At 49.9% G+C, this 7800-nt stretch overlaps 1 protein-coding gene across 1 annotated transcript in view; it reads right to left on the reverse strand.

Moving 5' to 3' along the window:
* The window catches only part of SPINT1 (serine peptidase inhibitor, Kunitz type 1), a 28782-nt gene that overhangs the window by 19371 nt on the left and 1611 nt on the right, over positions 1-7800 (reverse strand). The window lies entirely within an intron of this gene.

The raw sequence follows: 7800 nt of genomic DNA on the forward strand, positions 1-7800 counted from the left end.
TGGGTGAGACACCCCCTGCCTCAGGGCTGCATGCCAGAGTGATGGGTCCTATCACAAAGACTTCTTCACGAAGACTTCTGAAGACACTAAGCAGGGCCTTGAGACTGGCACTTCTTGGGTTTGAGCAGATCCAGCAGAACAAATTTTGCTTTATTTTCAAGTGGTCTTGCCATTGTTCCTTGTCTTACTACTGTGCACTACCAAAAAAAGATTGGCCCCATCTACTTGACACTCACCCCTCAGATGTTTATAGACATTGATCAGAACTCCTCTCAGTCTTCTCAAGACTAAACAGCCCCAGGGCTCTCAGTTTCTCTTCATGGGGGAGATGCTCAAGTCCCCTAATCATCCCCGTGGCTCTCTGTTGGACTCTGTCCAGCAGGTCTCTGTCTCACTTTAACTGGAGAGCCCAAATCTGGACACAATACTCCAGGTGTGGTCCCACCAGGGCAGAGTAGAAGGGGAGAAGAACCTCCCTAGACCTGCTGGACACATTTTTCTTGATGCACCCTAGGATACCATTGGCTCTCTTGGCCACAATGGCACATTGCTGTCCCATGGAAAACTTGCTGTCCACTAGGACTCCAAGGTCTTTCTCCATAGAGCTGCTCTCCAGCAGGGCAACCCCTAACCTGTACTGGTGCCTGCTGTTATGCCTCTCCAGGTGGAGGACCCCTGTCATGAAAACATTCATGAATAAAAGCCATGACTGGACCTGGCAAAACCTTGCAAACTGAACAGGGAAAAGGAGCCCCATGAGCACCTTGTACACAGCACTGCAATCTCTGGAAAGGGAACACGATCCTGTCATTCCTGCCAGGCAAATGCCATGGGCCTGCCAGGGAGAAATACAGCCTGCTCCCTGGCACCTTCCTGCCAGGGTGAGCCAAGGAGGTGGGTGCAATTGCACAAGGGAAAGACCAGTTCTTCAGCAACACAGAGACTGATCATTACCTGACAGCTCCAAAGCATATTTTTCCTTGACAGTTTTAATAAAAGGAAAAAAGGGGAAAAGAAAGGAAAAAAGGGGGAAAGAAAGGAAAAAAGGGGGAAAGAACGGAAAAAAGGGGGAAAGAAAGGAAAAAAGGGGGAAAGAAAGGAAAAAAAGGGGAAAAAACGGGAAAAAAGGGAAAAAAAAGGCAAAGAGGGGAAAAAAGGCAAAGAGGGGAAAAAAGACAAAGAGGAAAACAAGGGAAAAGAGGGGAAAAAAGGCAAAGAGGGGAAAAAAAGGCAAAGAGGGAAGCCAAATATTTCTCCACAGGCCCTTTTAGTTACTTTGGGTTGTGGACTGCATAGTGAAGTAAAATCAAAGTGAAGTAAAGTAAAATCATAGTGAAGTGAAGTAAAATCTTGGTTCTGATCACCAGAACCTGAGTCAACAACTTTTCTGGATCCCACCTCTGATTAGCCAAATACCCTGACCCTCCTCACCTCCAGAAAAATAGTCAGAGAATTTGCTTGTCTGTGTTGGCTGCTAAGGAAGAACTCTGACTAGAAACTAAGGACTCCATTTTCAAGTCTTTCCCTTTCCTCCTTAGGACATCTGAAAAAGTCAGTGTCTTTGGGGTATTTCTGCTGCATTGACTACATGAAGCTTTCAGTGGCAATGTGGCTGCTTTCCACCTGAGCTTCACAAACAAATGATGCCTGAGCCAGAGGGAATATTGGCCAAGAAGGCCAATGGCATCCTGGCCTGTATTAGGACAAGTGTGGCTAGCAGGAGCAGGGAGGTCATTCTGCCCTGTGCTCAGCACTGGTTAGGCCACACCTTGAGTACTGTGTCCAATTCTGGGCCCCTCAGTTTAGGAAGGATGTTGAGTTGCTGGAGTGTGTCCAGAGAAGGGCAAGAAAGCTGGGGAGGGGTTTGCAACACAAGCCCTATTGAGGAGAGGCTGAGGGAGCTGGGGTTGCTTACCCTGGAGAAGAGGAGACTCAGGGGTGACCTTATTGCTCTCTACAAATACCTGAAGGGAGGCTATAGACAGGTGGAGGTTGGTCTTTTCTCCAGGCAACCAGCACCAGAACAAGAGGACACAGTCTCAAGCTGTGCCAGGAGAGGTTTAGACTGGATGTTAGGAAGAAGTTCTACACAGAGAGAGTGATTGCCCATTGGAATGGGCTGCCCAGGGAGGTGGTGGAGTCACCATCATTGGAGGTGTTTAGGAAGAGACTTGATAGGGTGCTTGGTGCCATGGTTTAGTTGATTAGATGGTGTTGGATGATAGGTTGGACTCGATGATCTGGAAGGTCTCTTCCAACCTGGTTTATTCTATTCTAATATCATGGAGCAGCTGGCAGTAGGGCAAATCTGCATTCCATTTGGTTTGCTCTGAAAATCTGTTTGAAAAATGAAAGTGGCTTCTGGTGTGATGCTCTTCTGACTGTGGAAAGTTTCTGCTGTAAAACTCTGTAATTAGCTGGGAGATTAAAGCTTTATGATGCTGCTCTGTGCTGTGCTCTTCGCTGTGGAACACATGCTCCTGGAATCATGTCATTAAGTGACAGCTTCCATGTATAAAACACATCAGAAGGTGAAATACACTTCCTTCATGATCCCAGAGAAAGGCTTGAGAGAGTAAACCAGAAAAAGCCAAATTTGTGTTTATGACTCAGTCCCTGCTTCTGGCTGGAGTCAGTGGTTTGTCCTGGCTTCATCTGTAACAGTGAGCAAACCTGAACCAAAGCTGAGGGGGAACAGCAATCTAAAAGATGCTCCCACGAGGGCTGCAAAAGTAAGCAGCTAGGTGGGAAGAGAGACCCCACTAAGGACCTGGCTACCTGAACATGCAGGCACTACTGAAATTCCACAGCAGAAAGCACTTGCAAAGCTCCCAGTTTGTGCTCTGCTGGAGCTCAGATACCAGGATTTGCCCTCCAGACACAAATTCACAGAAAACCTGATTTCCTCCATTCCAGTGCTCATGCAGATACACCCTGAGTGCATGAGACCTGAAATCAAGGCTTGAAAATAGCCCAGGATGATTTGAGGTCGTAACCAGAAAGAGCTGGAAAGCTTTGTCACAGTCACCCCTTGTTTGTAAGGAGCACCTTACAAACAAGGTGAGTGTGGATTGTGCTGGGGACACTGAGGCATTGCAAAGGGAAGGACCCCACAGAGGACAGAAGCCACTGCTCAAAGCCACTGGGCAGGCCAGTAGCAGAGACAGGAGCAGAAGTGAGGCCAAGCAAATTCCAGCGTCCATAAGACACAGAACCATGGCGATTTCAAGTGTCAGGAGACAGTCTGCCTGCTGCAAAAAACACCTGGGCAGGAGTGGACAGCATTCTGGCTCTCCCAGAAAAGGCTGAAGCTCAGCTCTAACCTTGCTTCCAGGGAAGCCACTCAAAAGCAAACAGCCTTCAAGGAGGATTCATTCAAGTCTTGCCCACCGACACTAGAAAGCTCTCCATAGTCACAGATAAAGGTAGGGAAGGATGCTGCTGCTCCCACCAGTGTTAATTTGGCTGAGGAGGAGGAGGAGAGGAGAAGGTGGCAACGAGGCACACAGCCTGGAAAAAGAGAAGCACAGGCTCCTTCTGCAGGGATTCGCCCTGGCAAAATGCAATCACAGTAAAGCCTTAGAGGTTTTGCACAACTCCTGCTGACATAAGCAGCTCTCCACATTCAGTTCTAGAGGTTTCTATAGTGGTTTGTAAGAGGTGCAGAGAGCAGGTCAGTTTAACCTCTCTAGAACAACAGAGCACAATGAAGGGATTGCAACTCCAGATCAATGCAATCTGCTGCTGCCACAGGCCCCTTCCATCCTTCCTTATGGTGTGGGAAACCAGCCTGAGTTGCTTTAGTGGGGAACAGCCTCCTGCAGGTCTTTGTGCCATTTTAACAAAGATTGGTCTGTTATGCCTTATACAGCTCCAGAGCCATGCTGTGAGGTAGCCACAACATCAGTAAATTCATGACAAACAGTAGTTTCAGAGGGAGCGCAAGCTGCTCGGAGCAGGGAGCTGGACCAGATGGTCCTTAGCCTCTCAATCTGTGATGTAGGTACAGAACGTGCAGTTTGCCCAGTCCTGGACAGAGATGGGTGCTGGAGGATGAGCAGCTCAGGGCTGAGCAGCATCAGCCATGGGGAGATCAGAGAATAGAATAGAATGGAATGGAATGGAATGGAATGGAATGGAATGGAATGGAATGGAATGGAATGGAATGGAATGGAATGGAATGGAATGGAATGGAATGGAATGGAATAGACCAGACCAGGTTGGAAGAGACCTTTGAGATTGAGTCCAACCCATCATCCAACACCATCTAATCAACTAAACCATGGCACCAAGTACCCCATCAAGTCTCTTCCTAAACACCTCCAGTGATGGTGACTCCACCTGGGCAGCACATTCCAATGGCCAGTCTCTCTTTCTGTGAAGAGCTTCTTCCTAACATCCAGCCTTAAAACTGCCTCAGCCCCAGCTAGGATCCCAGCACCACTCATTTTGATTGAGCTGTGCCCACAGAGCAGGAACCAATGTAGGACCAGAGACCTGCAGAGAAAAGAGTTTCAAACTTGGAGAGCTCTCCTTTTTGAATGCATTGCTTAAGATGTTACTTGCAAATATCTCTCCACAGTGAGACACAGCCTGACCCCTGAGGCTCCCCAAAGCTTCCCATCTCCCCCTCACAAACCCTGAACTGATCAGGAGGAGGACAGTGTCACCGGGCATTTCCCAACCACCACAGAAGGTTCAGTTCAAGAAACGGACAAAGGTTCAGAGAGGTTATTTGCCAGTTTCACACCCAGAACTGGTTTGCCTAGACCAGAGTGAGCCTGATGGTGGTTACTTAAACACTGGGCTCCATTATTACCAATAAAGTGCACGGTGAGCCTGCCCCTCCCACATGAGCCAGGCAGAAAACTCGCACCAAAGTTCAGGCTGGAGAACCATTTAAGAGGACAGTGCCTTTTAACAACAGCGGCAGAGACTGTGGGCTGTACGTTAGCTGGGACAAGCAAGAGGCTGCTGCCCCCCAGCTTACCAAGGACTCAGAAGCTTTTGGGTTCCAAATACTGGAAATACACTCAGATGATGAGCAGAAGCCACATGTCAGCTGTGTTCATTGCTGCCTGTACCCATAGGCTCCTGTGAAGTCTTGACACCGTAAGAGTGGCCACAGTGGGTTATGGCAAGGGTACCTCTGTCCCTGTGCTCAGCTGCCAGCAGTCTCACTGCTCATGCTCAAGCAAGTGCAAGAGTGGTGCCAGCATACACAGGACACCCCCTCTAATGCTCTCCCAGCTTTCAGCTACTTCCAACAGGCTCTGAAAACACTCCAAGGTTAAATTTGCCCACATTCTGCAGCCCCTAGCTGTGCTCTCTCTCAAGTGTTATCTTGTCTTCCCCTGAACATGCATAAGCCTCTTAATTCAACAGATCTGCTCCCTGTAGTAGTAATGTGGGTCTTGCAATGTGTGGCTTTTTTTGTTCTATGTCACCCACTGGGATCACTAAATATCTATGTCACTAGTCACTAAAAAAAACCCACCCAAGCTTTTAATCCTCATTACTGCAGAGGATGTCTGAAGACTGCCACATGGGCAATACCCTGAAGGCTCCTAGGACACCTGACAGCAGCACATAAAGGAAAGAGATGGGTGATAAAGCAGCATATAAGCTTCCTGCAGACCTTCAGAGTCCATCTCAGCAGGCTGACAATAACCTGGGCCCCAGAGCAGCCCCAGAGCTTCACATTTTAGCAGTGATACAGCACAACAGCAGAAGATGATAGCTTTGTCTTCAGCCCAAAGCCTGGGCCAAGACTTATTTTTTTGCCTATAAATATTTGGGAGGAAAGCCTGACATGCTGGAAACAGCTTCCTTAGCACTTGTTTCACTTGGTCTCTTCAGGTAGCCTCAAAAGGGCTGGAAGCAAAAAAGTTTTAGAGCTTCCTTCTGCTGCCAGGTGGACAGGCTCAGTGCCCGGGGGCTCCTTCATCCGGCCTCCTGCACCTCTGCAGCTTTCCCCAATCCCCCTCAGTGATAGGCAGGCACCTGCCTTCTGGCTCAGGCCCATTGCTCCTGCATGGACCCAGTTCCAGCAGCGTGGCTGGAGGTGCCTGGGGTTTGGATTTTTTTTTGTTTGGATCTGAACCAAAGTTGAGACCTGCATTTTTGAGTGTCAGCAACTGTGGGGAGGAAGGCCCAGCTCATATGGTCTGACTTAGCCCCTGTTGTTATTTGCTATTTCTCCTGTAAAGCACATCTTGATTTTCACAAGGTTAGATTAAAATGCAAGGCACTCTTGAGGTCTGGGCTCATAAACAGTAATAATCCTTCATCTCTTCCTGCCAGGTCTCCAGTGTCACTTCAAGGTGATTCAGGAATCACAGAATCACCAAGGTTGGAAGAGACCTCAAAGATCATCAAGTCCAACCTGTCACCACAGACCTCATGACTAGACCATGGCACCAAGTGCCACATCCAATCCCCTCTTGAACACCTCCAGGGACAGTGACTCCACCACTTCCCTGGGCAACCCATTCCAGCAGCTAACAACTCTCTCAGTGAAAAACTTTCTCCTCACCTCCAGCCTAAACTTCCCCTGGCACAGCTTGAGACTGTGTCCTCTTGTTCTGGTGCTGGTTGGTTGAGAGAAGCTTTTGGTATCACTCAAAGACAATGCCTGGAAACGTCAGGGTAGGAGGGGAAAATGTTTCCCATGGAAGCACAGCATGAGTGTTGCAGCCTGATCCCAACATGAAGCAGAAAGCTTCCCAGCGTCCGTCGCTATCCCTGGGGACCTGCCCGGCACCCTGCACCCTCCAGCAGTGCACAGAGAGGGCGCAGAAGGGACTGAGCCCTTCCTCCCCCCGCAGCAGCGTGGTGGCGCAAGCCCCACATGAGCGAGGAGGGGCAGCCCAGCCGCGGCAGGCAGCGTCCCCAGCTGCGTTTCTGGCATGTTTGGCACTTCTCACTGATAAACCCTCCTGGGTCTTCCTGCTCCACCGCGGCCAGTCCACCCCAGCGCTTGTGAGGGCAGCGATAGGGATGGTTTGCAAGGCAGCACCTGCCTACCAGCCGCTGAGATGCCCCAGCTAGGTGCCGCGGAGCGGCAGGCTGGTGGCGCAGGTTGCTCTGTGATCCAGGGACACCTTCCAGAGGCTCACACACATGTGACGCCGCGTCCTGAGACCAGCCTAGGGAGGAGGGGGGGTTGCAGTCTGGGTCTACAGAGGTGAAGAGACTGAATTGCTCAACAGTACTCTGTATTTTAATCTAATCTTGGGAAATCAGGATGTACCGCAGATGATGCATTCCCCTTTCCTCCTACAACAAAGCATGTAGGAGTTCAGAGAGCTGCCAGCATGCCACCTCCAGTCCTGGAAATGTGGGCATCAGTTCCTCACTAAGTGCAGCTCTTGTGGAAAGGATGTGGACCCTTGCATGGAGAGGCTGGACAAGTACTGCAATAGCGAGACAGAGATTTACCAGAAGGCCGTAAAATGGGGTGGGAAGCAACTAGCAGGGACAGAGGACATAAGAAGCACTCCTGCCATATCATTGCTCAAACCACTGACACCCAAGGGCTGCTCCAGAAGAGCTGTGCCCTCCTCTTACTGTTACTTCAGACGAACAGAAGTGGCTAGTATGAGTTTTGGTGCCATTTCACACCTCTGTCGCCAACAAGCCTCACAGACTGGCACATCCCAGCAGGAGATCAAAGACCTGTTCAGCTCACACCAGCCAGCCTAAGCCCATGCACCCCACCCCACCTGGCTGCCCCTTTTGCCACCTTCACAAATCCCTTCCATCCCCACACAGGTGGGCTGGGAGCACACTCGATTAGCC

This window comes from Melanerpes formicivorus, unplaced genomic scaffold, assembly GCF_026170545.1.
Source record: "Melanerpes formicivorus ecotype bairdi unplaced genomic scaffold, bMelFor1.0.p_v2 SCAF_58, whole genome shotgun sequence".
Taxonomy (NCBI): domain Eukaryota; kingdom Metazoa; phylum Chordata; class Aves; order Piciformes; family Picidae; genus Melanerpes; species Melanerpes formicivorus.